The sequence below is a fragment of the Sitophilus oryzae genome, unplaced genomic scaffold, assembly GCF_002938485.1.
Source record: "Sitophilus oryzae breed Bouriz unplaced genomic scaffold, Soryzae_2.0 scaffold_1789_pilon_pilon, whole genome shotgun sequence".
NCBI classification, from domain to species: domain Eukaryota; kingdom Metazoa; phylum Arthropoda; class Insecta; order Coleoptera; family Curculionidae; genus Sitophilus; species Sitophilus oryzae.
This window is the reverse complement of record NW_022146489.1, coordinates 718,905-724,586: the sequence shown is the minus strand read 5'-3', so window position 1 is coordinate 724,586 and position 5,682 is coordinate 718,905. Positions and strand designations below refer to the sequence as shown.

Here is a 5,682-nt window from a genome sequence, read left to right as displayed (position 1 = left end):
GAAAGGGGGACACAATGGATCTGTAAGGTCGAAGTGATTAACCCCCCTCCCACTCATTCTAAATTCTAATTCTAAAAAACTGGACCAGAACCGTTCTGTTTTCCAAACGGGAACCAACTGAAAGCGGAACTGAAGAATCTGGAAGACTCCATCCGTAACTTGGAATGGGTGTCCTCCAACGGTCTAAGACACTCGAAAAAGTTCCTCAGAACTTACAACCGAGAAAAATCAAAGGTTTTCCTTGATTTAAGTAAAAACAATCTTGGGATTGTTATGGGGTTTCTAACAGGACACTGTCTCCACCACGAACACCTCATTAGGCTGAAACTGAGAAACAACGGCGAATGCAGATTTTGTGGGGAAAATGGGGAAACACCAGAACACCTTAATACTGAGTGCGCCGAGACGACGACCATTCATGCCATGAACCTTGGTACGTCTGATGTCGAGGATGGAGAGCTGGCCTCTGTGGAGCCGTCTCAGATACTGGCTTTTGTTAAAGCCCTGAGACTGTATGATGAGTTATAACTCGTTATAACTCAAGAAAGGTGAACACACAATAGATCTATACTCTGTTTTTTTTCTCAGGTAAGATTTCGACAGACGATGACAGAGGAAAAGCAGATGACGTCCCATACCAATCTATTTATTTTACTAAAAAAAGTTTCTAATAATTTTTAAGTTATCTATGGATGGGTTTAAATATAAATCCGTCATGCGTCGTGTCTTGTTGTTTTTAACCAGTTTTATTGGTTTATTTAAAAAATGACAGATCGTATTTCAATTTTATTGGTTTGACGGAACGATGAACGATAAACGGACGCCGATGCGTATGAACTCGCCTTTAGATTTTGTCATTTTGACGCTTGTCAAAGTCTTGCCAAATTATAGGTTATAATTTTGTGTCAACTTTTGTTAAATACCCTGCGGTTTGGAAGATGATGCATTTTGATTCGTATTATTAGGTGTGTTTTGTGTCTTTTGAAGTCAAGTGGAGGAAAAATCGAGTGAAAATTAACTGTAGACCCAGAGCACAGTTTATGGTTAATACTCGCTGTCCAGGCAGAAAGTCTTATACACCAATGAAGTTGCCATCGTTAAAGTTTGTATACCATTTCGTCGTAGATAAGTGCAATCTCGTAATAAATAAACTCGTATATGGTAGAAGGATCAAACTAAACACATACTAAAAACTGGAGTAGCTGTAAAATATCGACATCACACGATAGGTAAATAATTGATTTTAGTTCTGCAGAAAAAGAATGTCAAAAGGTACTGGTTTAAAAAAATTAAGATTAAAGTTAATTAATCAACCTTTAAGGTATAAAATTTGGTAGGTGTTATTATTAATAAAATAGTTTGTTTTATTTACCTATGTTGTTTTATTTATTCCTGTGGAATATTACAAATTTGTATTTGTACATAAGTTATATTGATAAATATAATCATAAATGCGGGTAGTTTCATAAAGCTTGAAAGTAAAAAATAGTTCTTTTTCATATTTTTTTGGTATGTAGTCTCTTGTTCTTGTTTGTTTTGTATTAACATATACCGTTTTTATTAAATAAAATAACTCGATTACATTTTTTCAGTTTTATACAGTTTTTTTCACAATATTTTGAAGTAATCACTTGTCATCTTGTCAATCAAATTTTAAATATTTCTTGCTATGCGTTCCAGTTGTACCAACTTATTTCTTTGTAAAATAAAATAAACTAATTTGAAATTAAAATGACAGACACATCTATCACTGTCAAGGATCTTCTCGTTGGACAGACTATATAAGGTCGCGGTGATTAACTCCCCTCCTAAACATTCTACATAGTCAAAAATAGATAACAATCGGGCTCAATTACAAAAATATATTATCTAGATATGTGAGGTTTTGCTATAGCATAATTGGAAATGAATGAAATGGTTGAATAAGCTGAATATGATGATTTATTTCATTTCAGACATTTTTTCACGATTTAAAACATGTGACTAAACAGTAGGTACGTCTTTAAAATTAACCAACAAAATTAAAAATTACAAAAATTTCAATTAACTAAAATATGATATTTTACATAACATAAAATTAGCATCAACTCAGCCATCAATAATTTAAAATAATTACTAGTTCTTGCTCATTTATACAGGGTTGTTCGCCACATACGACGCGGAGTATTGTAGCTAAACATTTAGATTTTTGCAAATTGTAAGTTTTGTGTTCGTTGAAGGACTATTAGAGCTACAATTTAAAAATATTTTTAAAAGACATAGACTGGCCGAAATAAATAAAAAATATCACAGTTGTATTTTTTTAAATAGAACACCCTGTATATTATTACATTTTTAGTTTCTACGATTAAAATAAAGGTAAATTTGATTAAGGTTTACAGCATTTTAATCAAAATACAGTAAATAATTTAATACAGGTTTTTGTCAAAATACAGTAATAATTTTAATGCTTTATTTCTGTAGGTTTATTTAAGTTTTTAAAAACAAATATTGTACTGAAGTATTTCTATTTGCTAAATTTTGTGTTGCAATAATAACAATTATACTACCTTATACAGAGTGTCTAAAATTTATTTTAATTAATAACTTGCTTTAAACGGCAATAACTTCTTTAATTTAAATGGAACACCCTGTATATTTTATGAGAATCAGATCCATAATTTAATTGTCTATCAAATTGTATTATATCATTTTTTACCTATGTCTTCAGGTTTTCGTAGAAAATGCATTTTCTTATAATTTAGACCTCAATTATCAATATACCCATGGAATATTGACGTTTTAGATTATTTTTAAAGATGTAACAAATTTTTAAAGTGTACAGATACTAATATTGTCAATATAGTTCGTTAATGTCATTAAAAAATAAAAAAAAAATGTTTAAATATTTGTAAAAGAGGATCAATTAATATGATTCCAGTATTCAAACTACATTAATTGACTGTTTGCGTTGATTAATAATCGCTCCAAATACTAAAAAATTCAATTTTGTATGTGTATTAGACAGTGTGGTAAAAAGTAACACCTTAAAAATTTTATTTCATTTTTTGACGAATGCTTATTTATATATTCATAACTTATTATTATATTGATTCCTGATTCCAAATCCACAATTGTTTAGAATAATTTATTAACAAACACAATTAAATATGTAATTAATTAATATTTGGGCGGAAATAATGGTGGTATATGTTTAATTAATGGTATACTCTTTTATAAAGATTTAAATAGTTTTATTTTTGTATACAAATAGGCTGGTAATATTATCGTTTTTAGCATCTGTACATTTTATACATTTGTTATTTTAAAAACAATCTAAAATGTCAATATTCCATGGCTATATTGATAAATGAGGTGTAATTTATAAGAAAATGCATTTTCTACGAAAACTTGAAGGGATAGGTAAAAAATGGTTTAATATAATTTGATGGACAATTAAATTGTACATCTGATTCTCCCAAAATATACCGGGTGTTCCATTTAAATTAAACGAGTTATTGCCGTTTAAAGCTAGAAATTATTTAAAATAAATTTTTAGACATCCTGTATAAGGTAGTATTATTTTTATTATTGCAACTTAATAACTGATCAATAATTAAACTTCAGTAAATATTTAGTATCAAAAACTTTGATACCCTTGGAGAAATGAAGCCTAAAAATATTGTTACTGCAATTTCACAAAATTGAAAATATTTCAAAAATTGTAAGGTTTATGGGTGATAAACCTTAATCAAATTTACCTTTATTTTAATCGTTGAAACTAAAAATGTAATAATATACAGGGTGTTCCATTTAAAAAAATAAAACTTTGATATTTTTTATTTATTTGGGACACTCTGTATCTTGTAAAAATATTTTTAAATTGTAGCTCTAATAGTCCTTCGACGAACCCAAAACTTACAATTTGTAAAAATCTAATCGTCTAGCTACAATACTCCGTGTCGTATGTGGTGAACAACCCTGTATATTAAAATAAAAATATGTGTTTAGGGAAACCCCAGGCTTTGAAGTGTTTCTAAATTATTTTTTAAATAAATAAATGTTAAATAAAAAAAAATACCATGAAAAATACGAGAATTTAATTTTGTCTCTCCGATAGTTAAAAAATAAATTACTTATGTTTAAATACTATTTACAGAAATTCTGCGATAATTTTGTATAATATTTTTCCTTAACTCAATATTTTGAAAATAATAATCATCAATAATTCTTAAAAATAATAAATAATATTATTTAAAATATGAATTCATAAAAAAATGAATTTATGTTTTTATTTTGCTCTTATCTTAGTAGAGACTTGAAAAAAGTATTTAAAAAAATTTGAAAAAAGGTTAGTAACCAAAGACCTCCTTGTTGTTATGTACAGATATAAAAAATAATATAACTTAAAATGTTATATTAGGGTTAATAAATATATATCTTTAAACAATACTTTACCAGGTTGAAATAAACAAAGAGTCGTACCTAAAATCACCGCGAAAGAACGAAAAAACTTGCCCTGGTCGTACCCAAAGGTTTCCAAGTACTAAAGCTCTTCGAAGCACACAACTGTTTGTCCTGCAGGTTTACCGACTGACCTGCTTGTGGCTACCTGTAGAATTTTTGTGGCGGAGAACCATATTAAGCACGTCATAGAAATTAGCAAACATAAATATCTATTTTAAACGCGTTTCCACTATAGGAACTTTTTTTTTCAATTCACAATTAATCGTATTTGTGCTATTCTTTTTTATTAATTATGTTAGTTATGTCGGTAATGAACATTTTATTACGTAGAACTCGTTTAAAAAAATCATCTATTAAAAGTATCAAATAAAAACTAGTATTTCTTCTTTGGACAGAGAACAAATGTATAAATATATTTATTAACGGAAATCTAATATAACACTGACTGAAGAATATAATAATGCTTAATTAAACCTGCAGAACACATACAGGTGTATATTCTATGTCCTTGACATTACTTTACTTGAGATAGGTGTAAGAAATTATTCAAATTTATTATGTATCATCAAAATTTGTCATTGCAGACAGAGTATCATGTTTGTCAGAGTTTCTATAAAAAGGGTTTTCGCATAAGCATGCAAGTATCTTTGATAGATTACACAAAAACTTCCGACTGTTATATTGGACAGGGTGGACCATTTTGGTTGTTTCTATAGGGTATCTAGGAAACCGTGAGAAATATTCAAATTTTGATACTGCAGTTTCGGGTTCTTTTTTTGAAAAAATTACAATGGCGCAAACGGATCGTGGCTATCTTGATCGGTTTCGAAGCTACAGGGGGATTCTCAAATTTTGTACTTTTTGAAGATGTTCGATAGTTTGTTTATATCAGCAACCACGGAAAAATAAATTATACATTCTAAAGGCACTTTTCTGTGTAGAATGCAGTGGCGTAGTCAGATTTTTTTCGAAAAAAATATTCTTTGAGATGTTAATTATACTTATGTTTTTTTTTAAATAGAACCCCCTGTATATTTTTAAATTTTCTAATTCGGCTTGGCATGGGGCTTCTCGAAAATATATAACACTCTATTTTTATTTTCACTATTAACCTCAACATTTCAATTTTTTCTTAAAATATCCACTTAGTAGATAGTGGGCCGCGCCGAGTAACAAAGTAAACGGTGGTCATGGTGATCGGGACATACCTTTGATGGATACGTGACATTTCATTTC

General features: G+C 29.0%; 1 protein-coding gene across 2 annotated transcripts in view; it reads right to left on the bottom strand.

Moving 5' to 3' along the window:
* Positions 1–4,628, bottom strand: part of LOC115882579 (fatty acyl-CoA reductase wat-like) — a 32,628-nt gene extending 28,000 nt beyond the window's left edge. Inside the window, exon 1 of one of the 2 annotated variants that reach the window (XM_030900771.1) lies at positions 4,438–4,628. The gene's annotated coding sequence lies outside the window, so the exon portion shown is untranslated. The remainder of the gene's footprint in view (positions 1–4,437) is intronic. The other variant, XM_030900770.1, reaches the window with a different exon arrangement.
* Positions 4,629–5,682: the final 1,054 nt, after the last annotated feature.